Raw genomic sequence first — 17,478 nt, 5'->3', positions numbered from 1 at the left:
CTTCTTAAAAAGGTAAAAGGAGTGAAATTTTATGTTTCATCTCAAGTTATTAAATAATTCAAATAAAAATATACTAAATATTACATGAACCATAAGGAGCCAGGACACACACACACGCACACACACACACACACAGAGAAACAGAGAGAAAGAGAGAGAGAGAGAGAGAGAGAGAGAGAGAGAGAGAGAGAGAGAGAGAGAGAGAAGTTTTACAATATAGCAAGATGCCCCACCTAGGTGAGAAAAATGCTAGAATATTTTACCAAGAAAGAACAACGTATAGGTTCGCATGCTAGGTTAATGATTCTATCTGCTGCATTTATTCACCTGTGTTATTCCCTGGAGGGGAAATGGGAACAAGAAGGATATAAGTAGAAAAAACTGGGATGCTATGGTGATTACTCAACATTAGCAACACCAGAGAGATGAGCAAACTGAGGAGAGAGAATGATCACCACATACCGAAATAACTTCAAGGGAAAATTCAATACTCCCAAAGAAGTCGATTAGATAAAGATTGAAATGCTCTTTGCTTTTGGCAGCATGAACTTATGTAGACATTGATTATGAGGACATTTTAGATGACTGTAAATGATAGGTAACGAATACATTCTGTACTTCAGAAAAACTTAGTTTAGAAAGAAATGTATAGGTATTATAATCAATAGGTAAAATGTAGATCAACGGGCTAGAAAGGACTGAAGCATCTTAAAAGGAGTTAATTTTATTAAGGAAACAAATAGTATATGTAATAAATATTTTTATAATGTCCACACAAAATGAAAAAAATGCCTTTTATTTATAACTACCTTATGCTGGGCACTGACATACTGAGTTCTTGGGTTAGCCCATTAACTCTCACAATCTTGCTGGAAAATAACTCATTTATTTTTGTTTTACAAATGAGGTAATCTTAGCTTTCAGGAACATAATATCATTCAGAAAAATTTTAATTCATTTTCTTTTTGTGTATCACAGAGGTAGCTTTGTTTGGGAAAATACATTAAGGATATTTTTAGAAAGGTAAATTGAAAGGAAACTTTGACTATTCATTCTAAATATTCACTTATATTTTGTCATCAATATGAATTGTACTATAAAATAATGCTTTTCAGGATCAAATTGATTTCACTTTATTTATTTCTGATATGTTCACATTAATTGAAACCCATGGGCTCCCTCTTGTGACAAGTCTAAACTTGTGGCAAGCTAAATATCTCTCTGTGGCTTTTCAGTTATTTAGAAATAATAGTGTACACAAAATACTAAATTTTAACTATTACTTAATTAAATATATGTTCAGATGGCCCATATTTGTTCACTGATTCTAATTTATAACAGGGATCCATTGGATTTCAACTTGCATGGAAATATGGAAAAGGAAGAATGATTTTGGTTTCACTTTTTAATGATTCATGTATGTTATTACATATTTCTGAAACTCCTATAAAATGTTTGTGAGTGTAATGATTGGGTTGTACTGTGATGACCACTCACTGTTACCATGGGACCAAACTTCATGAGGAACTTCTTGGGAACAAATTCTATTCAAACCACAACAGTCTTGTCCTATGTCCTGTTTTTTACCCTCAATGTTACCTGGCTGTTTGCAAGTACAAGTCACTGTGCTGTGTATACGTGGGAACAGAGGCTTGAGATGTTTTCCATTTTGAATGTTGATGCATTTGAAATGATGAGACATTCATAGACATTTTCCACATAAATTATTAATTTAAAATATTTTTTCTTCTAAACTCAATTCAACTTTCACATCTAGTTAGCAGACAATTTATGAACAGACACTGAACACTTAAAGCTATCCAGTTTATAAAATTTATTAACCCATGGTCCAGATGTGTTATCCTATGGCCAAGCCTTGAAAACGTAATTTCTTCCGTATTAGGGCACTAGTTGAGGGAGTATTGCATTTGCATCTGATTTGTGGCATCATTTGGCCTGGCTAAGTAAAAATGGTCAAAAGAATATCAAAGAAAAATTGCTGTTTCCTTCTTGATTCACCAGTTTCTGCTTTCAAACTTGGAAGGCCTCCCCCTGCCAGAGTGAGCATCTGGGACTGCATATGCTTCCTGCCTCTCTGTGCACTCTCCACATCCCAGGCTTTCTTCCTTTGCAGCAGGTGTCAGGGCCAGGCTCAGCTCCTCTTTGTCCTTGCTTTGTATTGTTTCCTAGGAAACTCATGATGCTTAGCCATAATAGGGACTGTGTTTCCCCCAGTGTTGTATAGGCATTAAGATTTCTGCAACATGTGGTTGGCTAGGCTGAGGTGACGGAGTGGAAGCCTGCACTGAGAAAGCTTTGACAACTCTTGGATTTTTCTTGCTGCTCTGACTGATTACAATGTAATATCTCAGGAGGTTGAAAATTAAATCTTTAGAGAACTTTGTCAGTTCTAAAAATCCCCCTATTTTCCTTTTAATTAACCACCACTTTAATGCTAGAGTGATCATGATGCAGGGATTGAGCTCTCTCCTCAAATGTGAATGTGGAGCCTTTAGAGCCATAGCAGCTTCTGCAGGCAGCAGGAAAGGAAGATGAACCCAAGTCCCTGATATTTCTATGGAGAAAACTCCTCTTTCAGAGTTGTCTGTAAAGCTTCTTTGGTGTTCAACCAGTGTGCCTTGATGGCTTTGTCCATTCTTCCACTTGAAATGACCCCTGTTGATTCTCTGCAAAATCTTAGGGGCTTAATAAAGGTTGTTCTTTCTTTAACAGTTCGGTACATAGTGCTTCCAGAGCTGGCTCTTTGGCTCAGTATTCAGAAACTTTTTTTTCTCTCCCTAAGAGATTCTAAATTTGAAACTCTGACCTTACACCCTGGATGCTAAAATTCAAATATCAGTATATATTCAAATGGTGGTGTTTAAATGAATCCTACCTGAGCACAAATGGCAGACATAATTTCATCATTTTCTGTGATGTGCGTTTTCTCACTTAAGAGTTGAGTAATTATTTTTTTATTCTGTGTAGTATTTTGAATTTGTCCAAAATAGGATAATGCAATATGTGGTCCCTGGCAGTATGTATATGTATCAGGGTTACCTGTCTTGCCTCACTCTGTGGCATTGATCACACTGTACAACAAGTACCTAAATCCCTGTGAAAGCCACACATCAGGGACACGTCCATCTCTTCCTAATTCCCCAGGGCACAGGCTAATGTCTACACTCTTAGAAGGCATTTAGTAAAATAATGATGTTTAAGATATAAAAAGACCTAGAGATGTTTTAATTGACACATATAATTTTAAATTATAGCAACTGGCCTAGAAAATATTATTTTAAATGACTCTAGCTGCATTACTGGATTTTGCAAAGCAACTACAGGAAACATTTAATATGGCTCTGATGCAGTTTATACATATATGTTTAGGAATGATTGCTAGAAAGATGACTGCCGTAAAAGGCCTGGGAGAATAAGAAACTTTTGACAGGGGAAATCAGAAGTGTGCAGTCCAGTGAAGAATTAAACTACGGGGAGTAATAATATGGGCTGATGCACTCAATATAGCAGTAATGCCCTCTGCAAGGATAGGAAATAATTCAGTTCCCCCAGGCTGAGTGGAAGCTAAATACAGTATCAGAAGAAATAGTGGCAGTACTCATTATGTCTGATTGCTAATTACCCCTTGGAATGATTCAGTTATGCCTGCTACTAGATAATTAGTTTGGTAATTTATGGCTATGGCACAAACTAGTATTTTAATTTCCACAGCACAATTTTCACAATACCTACAGTTCTGATAATATCTTCCTGTTTTATTCCATTTTAAATTGCTTTTCTAGATGTCTATAAAGGAGCAAATATCCTTGCATTTTCCACATGTATCTCATGCAGAAGTCGGGCACTTTTGGGGATTTATTTAACTTTAAACTAAAGAAAAACAGCATCTTCTTAAGTCTTATTCATTCTGGTTAATTTTGCCTATTTGGTAGATAGAGTAGATGATTTTGTTTAAAAAGGATTCAATCAAATGATTCTGTTCAAAAGCTTTAAAATTTAACATTCTAACAAAAGGTACTGACTGTTGTTAATTCTTTCCATTTCACATAGCTCTGCCTCATTCCTGGGACATGGTTTTTGCCAAGTTATGTTTTTGCAACATCTGGGACTATTTCTCTGAGAGCAGCAGTCCTGAGCCCAAGCTGGCTAGTATGTGTGCAAACTGGGAAATGTGAGACCACAAACCAGGGTTGTGCCTTCTAGTTCCTTTTGGGATTGATGATGTTAACACTATAGAGAGTGATGAGATTTCACTGTAGAGAAAGCTCAGTTACTAACTATGAGCTTACTGTGGGCTTATTCAGTCCACTTTCAGAGTTTGGTTTTCCAGTTTCCTTGCTATAGTACCTTATACTACTAATAAAAAAAGAATATTGTATTAAATTACTTTTTATCACTTATAAGTGTTTGTTTTTAGTACAGCATTCCTATCAGTCTTTAGATTTTTTTTGTATTTAGATAGTCATATAAAAAAATAGAATAGAGAGAAGATATTAAGAAAGGGGTGTAGAGAAAGGATAAGGAAGACATAAGCAAATGACCTCTTTTTTTGAAATATAAATAAAATATCCAATAAAAAAGAAAGAATTAAAATTTAAAAAAAGAACTACAAAGAAGCAGAATTATTATCATTACAACTTCAGTTTTTAAAATAAAATCTTAGCACCCTAAAAAAAAAAAAAAAGAGTGACCCTCAATTGAGAGGATGTATCCATAAGATCAGGCCATAGGCAAGCCAATAAGGCATTTTCTTATTTAGTGATTATCGTGGGAGGACCCAGTACATTGTGAGTGGTGTCCTTCCTTGAATAGTAGTCCTTAGTTCTATAAGAAAGCAAAATGAGCAAGTCATAGGTGAAAGCCAATAAGCAATACTTCTCCAGGACTTCTGTACCTGCTAGGCTTCCAGATTCTGGCCTGGATTCCTCAGGGGACTGCATTCCAGAATATGTAAAATAAATAATCATCACTATCACATCTCCAAGGGAAAAATCAGAAAGAGAATAGATTCCAGTGACTGAACTATACTTTCAGATCTAAAGTCCAAAGAAAATAATCTTAGATAAATTTATTTAACAAATATAAACTTAATCATATTTTTTGTTTGTATACATTGTACATATGTATTTTCTAAATAATTGAGTAGTATTATGAGTTAGGACTTGATCTAAAATAATATCTTTACGTAGATTTTGCATTTTCAGCCTTGAATTCTGAGTAATATAGAGAAAGTTACTTTAACATTGCTATGTTCATGATAAAGTAATTTTTCTGTGAAAAGTCACATCACAATGCTTAATAAATAACACAGTTTGATATTTCTAATATTTGAAGTGTCTAACTTCATTGTTGATAAACATGCTTGGCTTTGACTGAGAGGTAGAGCTAACACATTAGAATGAGAGGATTTGTCAGTGCATCTCCATCCACCCCCTTTACTGTCTATGAGCCTCTTTGTTTTCTTTGGGCTTGGTTTTGGATTTACTATATTGTTATCACCCAGTGTTTTCCACTGCCAGCTCAGTGTTCTAAAGGGCAGTCCTCACTGTTATTTCAGTGAGCACCAGTCTGATGTTTATTACACACTGGATCTGTGCCCTTTATTGCCAGCTGTCTTTCTTGAAATATGTGTTCCTTGACCCATTCAATAAATGGTTCCCCACAGTTCAGACACAGTGACTCTTCTCTTCCTATATGTACTTCTTTTTCTTAATGCTTACCCAGAAGGCAGTATGTCTAACCATCAAAACATCGTATTGCCCTTTCCAGCTCTCTTCAGGTGGAAAACAAGTATGTTGTTGATGTTTTCTCCTCTAGTTGCTAACTAGAACTCCAATTCCTTTCAGTGCAGCCTGGGTCTAAGACAATTGTCTTCAAATGTTTATTTTACTTTTTGTTACTTGTCTTTAATACTGTTTATCTTTCAAAATAAAACATGCCTTATGTAGAATGTATCACAGTCATTTAGACTATTTACATGTGGTTACAATTCTGCTATTATGAAACTCTCTATGTACTATCTTTTGATAATAATTAAGAAAATATTTGGTCTTCTTGAAACTTGTAAAAACTCAGCACTGATATTTAATATAGATATAATAGTATATACATAAATCATTAGTTGAAAGAAAATTTAGAAGAATGATACTATGTATTTCATATTTTCATTTTAATTCTCATATAGTTGAAATGTTTTCAAGCACTGAGGAGATACAGTTATAGTTATTTCTAAGAACAATACCATTCTATGATATTGGTCACACAGAATTATTAAATTTATTATGGAGATTTTCATGTATTTTTCCTCTAAAATACTCTGTACCTTTTGTTTTCCTAATGGTACTATATATCTCATATTTCCATTTTAATTCTCATACAGCTGAAAGTTTTCAAGCATTGAGGAGACACAGTTATAGTTCTTAGAATGATATTGTTCACACAGAATATTAAATTTACTATGAAGATTTCTACGTATTTTTCCTCTAAATACTCTGGACTGTTTATTTTCCTAAAATTGAAATATAAATTACCATTAAATAAAAGTTTCAACAAGATATGAAATTACTTTTATTCAAATTTGTGTTTGCATATTTAAGATATATTGGGAATTTTAAAGTAATATTTAGATTAATTCCTGATTGCAGAATCCTAACCTAAATGGGCAGCATTTTTCTTACTCGGACATCATGGTTAAAATAAATGCAGTGACATATTTGCTTTTGTGTTGGTTAGGAGCAGAAGTATGGTGCACAAAGACTGGATGTGGAAGTGACAGATATGGCTGTGACATGCTATCACATGATTTACCTTTTTTCTAGATTATATTTGTGAGCTACACATCATTTTCTTGGCACATCTCATTAAAAGATCAAACTGTAGCTCATCCTTACAGAATTTAAACCAATAGAAAAGAAATGTAAGCACATATAATTCATACATAAGTCAAACCAGATACTGATCAAACAAATATCTTTAATGTGCTGAGACATCACATAACAATGAATGCCCTATATAGTTTAAACTACTGTTGAGGATAGACACTCATAAATATTCAATGGGTATAGTGTAAATGACATGAACACTGTCTGCCAATTCTCTGTCTGATTTCATTGTTTGTGTATGTCTCCACCTTGTTGGCCAAGCTTTTGGCCCACAGCTTTTTGAGGAATTGTCAAGATATATGCACTTAATCAGCTCAAGATGTAGAGCTTAGTATTCTTTGAGAGCCTGTAGGTAATAATAGTTGATAAGCAGAATTCACTGGAGCCCCAAATAAAATTGAAATTTCAACTACCTCTTTGAAAAATCCGGAATAATTGGTTTTTTTTTTTTTTTGTTTATTTTTTTTCTAAACTCAGATATAGGCCAGTTAAATCTCTGCCATACAGGTATACAATTCAGGTATGAAATAATTCTTAAAGTCAATGATTACTAGTCAATGATTTTCATTTTCTTTACACAGTCCAACCTCTGATGTGCAATAGCTCTATGTTCCAGCAGTCTGTGTACTTACTGAAAATAAAGTGTATATGCTATGGCACCAAGGATTTGTCAAGTACATTCCAACAAGGAGGACTGAGATCATTTTCCAAGTACTGCAGAGGATATGTTAAGGAAGCAAATTTCAGCTACAGTCATAATTTAAAGGTGAGAGTTGAGCAATGATGCCCAGTGATGATCTGAATGAGACAGACACAGATTATAATTCTGTAAAGTCAATGTTTGTTTAAGGAGATAGAGCAAACATTAAATACTGGTATGAGTGAGTGAACTTCTTATATAACTCTACTTTCATATAAACTACTGGGAAAAACTTGGTCTTCATGGATTACTTAAAACAGCAGTTGCTGGGCTGAAGATCAGCAGTAAGAAGGCACACTGAGATTAGAATGCTTGTTGCTTCCATTTGCTTTACAAAGGGCTTTGTATTTGAAAAGTTGCTTGATTTATAATAAAAGTAAAATAGTTCTTCCACAAAGGAGTCTTAAATTAAAGGTCATTCAGAAGAAGTGGCTACACCGGAAGCTTGAATTTTCATTTGTATGTCTCTGGTGCTGCCTGTGCCTTTCTCACCTAGTAAAAAGAAGCACTCCACACAGAAAGTGCACCACAAAGCCCTGACTGAACATTCTTCATTAACATTCTTCATTTCTCAAGAGCTGAGTCAAAACATCTGTGGAGACTTGGCTATCTCATCCAGAAGTGAAGCATTGTTCCCAACAATATCAGGAATGTGTAGGTTCTCAGGAATTTTTATGGATGAACAAAAGCTAGTGATGGTATATAGCAGATTTTTATATATACTAAAACTTGGTGGAAAGAATAACTGTCATGGTTTCTAACAGACTATGTGCTTTAAAAGTTCATAAAATCTGAATTAAGATGTCTATAGCATAAACTGAACTAAGCATACATAGTATAAGATGCAATGCCATACAAATTAGGCAAAAACATGAGCCATCTGCTTCACAGAATTCAAGGGAATTGATTAAAGGTTGGTTCTGAAGAAGTGGCTTGTTGTACAAATAAGTCTCTGACAGAATCCTGTGGTACCCCTTGATTTTTCCAGGCAATGTTACTTTAAAACATTTCTTCACATTAACCCTTTCTTAATGAAATGGCTTATGAGAACTTGATGTGACATAGTTTGAGTCTGGTGTATAAAAAGATAAGACATCCAATATGGAATATGAAACTGAAAACTCAGTATTATTATTCTAGAAAGAAAAACAAGTTCATTATGAGACAAAAAAGTCTCTTAGTCTGATAAAAAAAATAAAACAAGTTCAAATAGAACAAGTCTCTGATTTTGTTATTTCTCCAATGTGCTATGTTTTGATCAAAAAAGTACTCTAAGTTATTCATATTATGGAATTTTTAAGGAAAAATACAATAATTTCTGGGATGCTGATGAATTTTACTTATATCCAAGAGCTATGTCATTGTGTGGTTAAAATGAAAATTAAACTGCCTATACATGATAGAAAATAAATAAAGATAAATTTTCTTATTTCTTTATATTTATCTTCTTAAACATTAAAAATGTAGTTCTTTAATATTAAGCATGAAGTTCAGTTGTCCAGTTTTTTCTTCTAGTAATGCTTGGTTAACAAGAATTGAGCTGATTCTAGAGCCAATTTCTATATAATTTTTATCTGTTGTACAGGTTTGATATCAACATAAAAATTTAATTTTCCCCAACCTGACTCATATCATTGTTTACCTGAGGTCCATTCATCTACTCTGATTTCTTATTTTCCCAGACTAAAATTCTGTGCCTGTCTTTCCTGCATGCTGCTTTTGCTGCAGTAACCATTAACTTATCCTCTGACAGTGAGTAGCTAAAAATCTTCCTTCAGAACTCAGATCAAACATACTTTCATTCTTTTTGTGTGGCATTTTATAGGACTCTTTGTTCTTAGCACAAAACTTATTTTCTAAAACACAAGGAGACAGAGACCAGTGAAGCAAAGAGAAATATTTAGCTCCCCGAAACAGGCTATATGAGACATTGTTTCTGAGTGCTTAGCACAAATATTGACTCATTGCAAGCTCTCAAATGGCTTTGAATACAGTAATGAATGGCCTGTCAAGTTCCAATCATATATCTGATTGAAGCTCTGTATTAATGAACTAATTGAATAAGGTATCCAATCATGCAGGTACTGCATGCTGCTAATATGAATAATGTAGCATTTGAGACTAGAGAAAGAAAGAACTATTTGAGAATATTTGTATTTATGTTTCCATTTTATCAAAGAAAAGGCAAGATGACATTGTGTCCTGATGCTTGCACAAAGAGTAAGTGACATTAAATCCAGTATCAACCCTGGGTCTAGACATCTGTCTAGAGTACACACTTTTGATTCTTCAGTTCCATTCTCTGAGCTGTTTATAGATTATTAATTATGAAGGCAGTAGATTAATTAATTTGCATCAAATAGAACATTGAATGACTACATTTTCCTGCTCATGTATTCTGTATATACTATATTTATTGATCTAGAAAATAATAACTTTGCACTGTTTTGCAGTAACTAGAACTTTATAATTAATGACTTTATATTGAACAGTGCATATTCTGATGTTATTACTGATAGTCTTAAGAGCTGACTATATTTCTCATCCCTATCTGGTCTTTGTTAGCTAAACTTGTTTTAAATTGTCATTCTTCACTATGTAGGTTGATAATCCCAGGAAAGCATCACTGTACGTCTTGTGGAGTATCATGGTTGCCCTGCATGGACATTCAGTGCTGTGTATACCTTGAGCATCAATACATTTGTTTCTAAAACTGCAAAACTTCTTGAAAATACAGAGACTAATATAGAATTTAAAATGTCTGTGTTTTTTATCCTAAAGATGCAAATGCTTATATCAAAAAATCTAGTTCTATGAACTGTAAGAAAAAAAAAAACAAAAGTAATAAGAAATCGAATTCTCTTTGGGTTTTTAATGGCCAAGTGCACCCATAACATATATGGAATTGTGCTTTTTGTCATTCCAAAGAGAAGGAAAAATGTAGACTGTAAAAGTGACATTTTATCTGCGTTAATAAGGAGAGTAAGAGCTTTCCCTTCACTACTAACTGATGGAGCAATGACTCAGAGACCAGAGAAGCAGCTCCACAGGCTTGCCATCTCTCTCCAAAGCCACATCTACATTTGTAACTACAAGTTTAATATTAATTGTTGAATTTCCAAATTCTTTGGAAGATAGGAGTGTTTTTCCTTGCTGTTTTATCCAAGTACTACCCTTTCCTAACTTTGAGCTGCAAACTGCAAGTAGGTTTCACTCTCCCATACTCCAAGGAGTTCCAAGCACACAGAGAGTTTTATTTTGCAGTATTCCAAACAGGATGTAATTAACAGTCCTACATTTAGAAGCATCACTTCATAAGATGAGAAGTACACAAGAGTTGTACTGTATAATATAATCATAAACCTATAATACCCACTATTTCCTTAAATGTGATTGCATCCATTTCCTCATATTTTATTACCCACTTGTGGAAATTGTTCACTTATTGCTTATTTCTAATGATTTTATCCTCAATTTTAGTCCAAGTCTTTTTATTATTGCTCACTCAATTTTCTGAGCAAATAAAATTATGATTCCTCAATAAATTACTAAATATAAATACATAGAGAGAAACCTATATTGAAAGCAATCTTATCCATTCCACTATTTTAAATCATCAAGGAAAGGTTATTAATCTGACTAAATACTTATATAGCAAAATTATAGGAGCAAGTGGTAATAATTAAGCTTTGTTCAAATGTTTCCTGTTGACAAGGCAAGAATTTTGCTAGTACTCAGAAGTTACTTGATAACATTTAGCAATAGAACTTCTAGTTCTTTGTACAAGGAAGGAATAAATGTGGACACAAGAAGTGATTGTATAACTTGATATAGATGCTATGAATAAGTATTTTGAAGGAGACAGTGAGACCATCTAGAAGGGATAGTTAAGTTAGACTGGCAGCACTCTAGGAAAGCTTTTTGAGAAAATATTGCATGAGTTCTCTCTCAAAGTGCTCAAACTCTTAACTTGGTGACCAGGAAGGTTATTATCAACAAACTGATAATTAGTTAATTGCCATAAACATAGCAATTAGGAGGCACCAATGAGTTTGTATAAGCTACTAATGGATATGAACAGACACACTTACAAGAGGCATATGTCCCAGCATTAAAGCCATGGTAAGGTATGTGAAGTAGCCTATCTTAAAATCACAAAAGGCCAAGGAAAGGTTTTCAACAAGATCAACAATTTGCATTTTACTCTTCTTTGTTGTAGGCAATTAAGGTACAGATAGTAAAGGTTTTGCTATGAAGAATGGGAAATTGTAGAGAAGGCAGTGAGTTGAGAGAATCCTCTCTTCAGTAGCTTCTATTTAATCTATAAATAAAGTGTTAGCATCATGTCCTATGGGTGAGGAAGAAGGGGGTGTGATAAAGTATTCAAAGCAAGTGATGAAGACTTAAAATGCCATCTGTGGGGAAACTGGACAAAGCAAATGTCTAAGGAGTGACTGTGGCTGTGCTGAGTTCTCTGTCCGTGTTGTGGGGGTGCAGCCTTACATGGTTTTATTCTTTGATTGGATGCTTATGGGGAAGCACAGAAAAATGTCATGCCCTAAAGCAGAGAAAGCATGTTTACTGGGAAGATTTGAAGCATAGGCTATTATGAGACAAAAACATGTGTTTTTTTTTTTTTTTTTTTTTTTTTTTTTTTCGGAAATGGTTGAAGAGATGAATCGTGAGATTTTCGTTGCATACAGAATGAAGTTAAGATGGAATGGAAGAATAGATTAGGAGTCCGAATCCTGCAAACCCTGGCAGTACAGAATGTGCATAGAGAAGCAAGGGTGCAACCGAAAGGCTGAGGGGTCGTGATGGGGAAATACTTTACTTTATGTTAGAGAAGCATAGTAAAATGGTACTTTCATGTACAAGTACTAAGACTGCATTGCAAAATATTATTTCTTTCTGTTAAAAATAAATTTGAATGTACAAGTGAATAAGAATGGTGCTTGGACAAATATGCCATAGATTTCATTGCTTAATGGAGCTTTAAAATCCACAGCTAAACATCTTATTCTCAGATAACCCTAGAAACACCATTCCTTTAAATGTGGAAATCATAATTTGATGTTTTTCATAATAATAAAGAAAAATTTAGAATATTCTATAGTAACATTCATTATAAGCAGAGAACAACCACAGATTTACCCAATAAGAATTTATGTATATATCACAAATTTCTTCACTGTACAAAATTAAAAATATATTGTAAGAAAAAGTTACAGAAGTGCTGTAATGAAAAATGTGATTTTCACACAATCCACAGCAAGGATAAACAGACACTCACATTTGCAGTTGGAATGTAATTGGAAATAAATAAATAATTTAGATGAAGTGAATACTATTCTGGCCTTACATTTAGTATCTATAAAATATTGGATCTTGGACATTTTACTAAACTTATGTTCTATCTTCTGGAAGATAACTGTTTTCAACTAGTTTATGAATTTGTTAAATGTATAGTTATGTGAAAGCTTGCAACTAGCATTTCAATTCACCATAAATTTATATGATTAAAGTTTCTTTGTTTAAATTATTAGTAAACCTGTTTGAAACAGATTTATAAAATATGTTTACTATTTAAAACGAGCAACCTATTTTATTTTCTACAATGCTTCCTCATTTCTAATGTTTATAAAATCATTTTTCAAACTGATAAAAATTTTAGGAACATCCTTTCACTGAGTGCAGAAGGATTCTTGAATACCACAGTTTTCACTGTTGAATGGTACATTTCTATGATGCTTATACCATTTGTACAGATGTTTTGCCAAACTGCGATTAACATCTTGATCAACACCCTCTTTAAATAGTTCTATAGTCTCTTTCAGTCGAAGAAACAATACAGAATTATTTTCCTAATAAATATCAGGATACTGGAAAATATATATGTACCCTTTGACTAACATCTGTGCATCCATATTTTTGTTATTTTTCTTATTTTAAGTTTTCTGAGAATGTACATGAATACACTATATTTGGAAAATTTGTACCCAGCTTCTATGCTCAACATTTTCTCTTGAACTCATGACCTTTTCTGTTATAATTGTTTCTAACAATTTATGTACGTAAATATATATGTGTGTAAATTTGTAAATATTTATGTATTTATAACCTAATGAGTGCAGTTGGTATTACTCATATGTACATGTGTTGAGGTTGGGCTTGTTTTTCAAAAGACCTGATCCTCCTTCCCTCGACAGCCCCTGACTGCTTGTAGCTCTTCATGTAGGCGTGGGACATTATGAGACTTTCATATATTGTATTTGCATGTTAACTGAAGTGTTCATTGCAGGTCTTGTGTAGGCCTTATTTAGTCATACTGCTAAGCATTCATGTCTGCAACATATCTATCACATCGATAATACATTATCTCATATCTGTCACCCTGGTTCTCAGGCTTCTACAATCTTTTGTCACCACTTGTTGATGTTTCTTGAACTATGGGTGAAGGAGTTGTGATATAGATAGACAGCTCACAGGCAATTTATTTTATGCATTTTAACCAGTTGGTAGATCTCTGTAGTAGCCTCAGTTCCCTGCATAAAGATTCTTCTATGCCGAGGGGTAAGAATAGCTCTTCTCTACGTATACAAAGATAAATATTTAGAAAGAATTCATAAACAGCAGGGTTATTGGTGAGAGACATACAAGAGACCCCCCAAAATAATATAGATTACTTCCATTACACTTGGTTGGATAACAGACCATGTCAGTAAAACTGCTTTGCTGCTGAGACATCATATGTGGGTTTCAGGACTTGGAGATGTCAAGTTGGAACTGACCTGAAATTACTGCATAGCCAAGATAATCCTCCATGGTAAAATAATGTTACTTATATCTTTCTGGGAGGGAAATGATCAATAGGTACCTCTTTGACCTACTCAGTTGGAGTGAATGTATACCTGGTACTATAAAGTTAGCCAAGAACCCATGGCTGAAGACTGTTGGAGACCCCAGAGGAGAACTTCTTATTTTCATATTGCTAAATTAGTATAGTTTCCTACCACATTCCACATAAGTTTTTCTGAGACAAGGCTTAAAGGGTGTCCATGTTGGTCCCAAATTAGAGGATCATGTGATCTTCCACTGAAGACTTGTGTGTGCTATCAAGGTAAGCCCTCTATTATTTTCTGTTAAATTTTATGTTGTGATGGCATTTGTTTAGTTATTTTTGTGTATATATAGAGTAAGTCTCATTTCATTGTCCAAGTTCGTCTTAGATGTCTTGTCTAAAGAGATATTCCAGGTTTAGAGTAACTGGGACTATTGAGGTAAGCTCTCATGACTGACCCTAGCTCAACTATCATAAGAAGACAAAACTAAGTAAAATAATATTTACTATGTAAGGACAAAAACCAAATGGTACAATCATCTTTATTTCTATTGAATTTATTTTTATTGAATTTAGATTTGACAGTTTTATATTAATATGTAGAACAATACAAGTTTAGAAACTATCCACCTTCTTTCATGCCTGTTTCCTACAATTCTATTGAATTAGAGTCTTGCAATATTCAATTTAAAAACTCATGAACCGCTGACATCTTATTAATCTTCACCTCCTCCCAGCTTACCAGTTTTAATGTTGGCATGATGCAATTTTACAATAGATGAGTCAGTAATGATATAGAGACAAAGCCTATTATTTACATCAGGGTTGAATTGTTTTGTTGCTTACTGTGCAGCTGTGACAAGTTCACAATGACTTCTATCCCTTCTCCCAATGTGAGGCAGCATAGTACCCAAGTTCCAACACTTTCCTTCCTTTCTCTACCATGAGCAAGTGCAGAAAGTAGAACTGATCACTTGCCACCATGGACTGTCACTCCTATTTTGGATTCCAGCCAGTCAAATAGCTTCACAGTGATATTTCTCTGTCGGTGCTAATGACATAATGTTAACCAGCTTTTCATGTGATTGTTTCTCATCTGTGGATCTTTCTTAATTGGGTTGTTCAGATCTTTTATGTACTCCCTTGGCAGATTCAGCTTCTTATTACTGAATTCTGAGGCTTCTCTGCATAGCTTGGAAACCATTCATTTTTTAGATATCTCATTTTCAAATGTTTTCCTAATCAATGAGTTATTCCATTTCAATAGCCTATCATAGAATGGGAGATTTTATTATTTTCTGCTTATTATTTTAAAATTTTGTATGGTTTATTTGATCACATTTATTCCCATATCTACTCTTCTGAGATCCTCCTTTCCTCTTCCCACCCTACCAATTTCATGTAGTGTATCAAACACTTTGTAAAACTTGTCTGTGCCTACAATAGCCTTTTCCCCACTGTTCTTCCATCATTTCCTCAGGGAGCTTTGGTTCCATAAAATATCTCTATCTTACTTTGTTTAATGGCTTTCTGATTCTATTATTAAGTTATATATCTTAGTTTCTAATATTATAATTATACAAATATAATTTATTTATAAGCATATATTTCAAATATACCTAAATCGTATTTTGTGTTTTCTACATTTTTCCTTCAGATGCACTACTTTTAGAAAAATCTCACGTTTTACAAACACACACACACACACACACATATTACACACACACTCAATTTGTTGAAGAATATTCCTTCATACTATTCCTTAAGCTATTGCCATCAAATCTGCAATAAAGGATATCTAATTACCTTACAAAGAAATCATTTATTCATTTACTCAGTATAAATTGAGCCCTCATTTCATGACCTGTATTTAACCACACATTATATTTTACTGACTCTAAGATAATGTTAAGAGCAAATATTTGCCCCTTGTGTTTCCTAATGAATTTGAGAGAAACAAGTGTGAAAATATATGTGGCAGTAAACTTAGGTAAGGGTAATTAATAATAATCTACATACAGTGCATCTTCTAATGCATATGTAGTTCTACTGTTGATATCATAGGCTGAGTCACCCTCCCATCAAGGTAGAGATTATTTCCATTTGCCCCTTTCTAGTACAACCCTGCAAATCACTGATATGCTTAGTAGTGTTATTTTAATTTTTTTCTTTTTCCAGAATATTTTATCAGTGTAATCAGGTTGGGTATGGCTTCTTTCATTTTATATGATTCTATCAGTTTTCTTCTTCTTCTATGTGTAGGTCAATACAGACTTCCAGATTAGATGAGTTTATATCCCCAAACTTACTCTACTTTAAAAAATATGTATAAGAAAATATAAGTTTTGCTGAATATCATACCTTAGTCATAATGTTCTGTGGACCATTAATGAGTTGCCCATATAACTATGTAGATGCTTGGGTGGAGAGGCCCATAACTATGGTTTTATTAAATCAATATGCATAACACCAGCCAAGGAAAGGATCAAAATTCAGAAATCTATTTGCAGTCACTTTTTATAATTTTTAAATTGCCAAACTGTAAGAAACAATAACAACAAAACTACTGAGATGATGACCATCTGTAACTCTTGTTGCACTTTTAGTTTAATGTATATAGCATTTTAATTTTACTAAAATCCATTTAAACTATTTGAGAAAAAACTGAAAACAAATTTACTTGAAAATGGAGTTATTAAATGCTACAATACTTAAAGATATACAACTATTTTGGGTATCATATAACAAGTACTTTTGATTATTTTCTAAAAGTGTTTACTGTTAAATATATTTATTTTTTCTCAGATGATACTGAATTCTCTGGTGCATACTTACAAAAACGCTAACTTTTTAATGCTTGTACTCACATAGTTTGCAATGAAATTAAAAACAGGAGGTGGTTTTCTTGCAACATGTGGATTGAAAGCCCAAGATGTGATTGATTGTGTAATATTTTTTTTCTGTTGCCAAAAATCTTTTCGAGCTGAACAAGAAAGGTATAAAATTAAAGTAATTGCACACTTCAAATTTTAGTA

At 33.5% G+C, this 17,478-nt stretch overlaps 1 protein-coding gene across 6 annotated transcripts in view; it reads left to right on the top strand.

The window, feature by feature from the left end:
* The window catches only part of Ralyl (RALY RNA binding protein like), a 677,304-nt gene that overhangs the window by 229,500 nt on the left and 430,326 nt on the right, over positions 1-17,478 (top strand). The window contains exon 1 of one of the 6 annotated variants that reach the window (XM_076911216.1): positions 7,537-7,668. The exons of the other annotated variants lie outside the window; for them this stretch is intronic. The gene's annotated coding sequence lies outside the window, so the exon portion shown is untranslated. Of the gene's footprint in view, positions 1-7,536; positions 7,669-17,478 lie in introns of those variants that run through there. 6 annotated transcript variants of the gene reach the window in all.

The sequence above is a fragment of the Arvicanthis niloticus genome, chromosome 13, assembly GCF_011762505.2.
Source record: "Arvicanthis niloticus isolate mArvNil1 chromosome 13, mArvNil1.pat.X, whole genome shotgun sequence".
In the NCBI taxonomy this organism is placed as follows: Eukaryota; Metazoa; Chordata; class Mammalia; order Rodentia; family Muridae; genus Arvicanthis; species Arvicanthis niloticus.
This window is presented reverse-complemented; position numbering and strand designations above follow the sequence as displayed.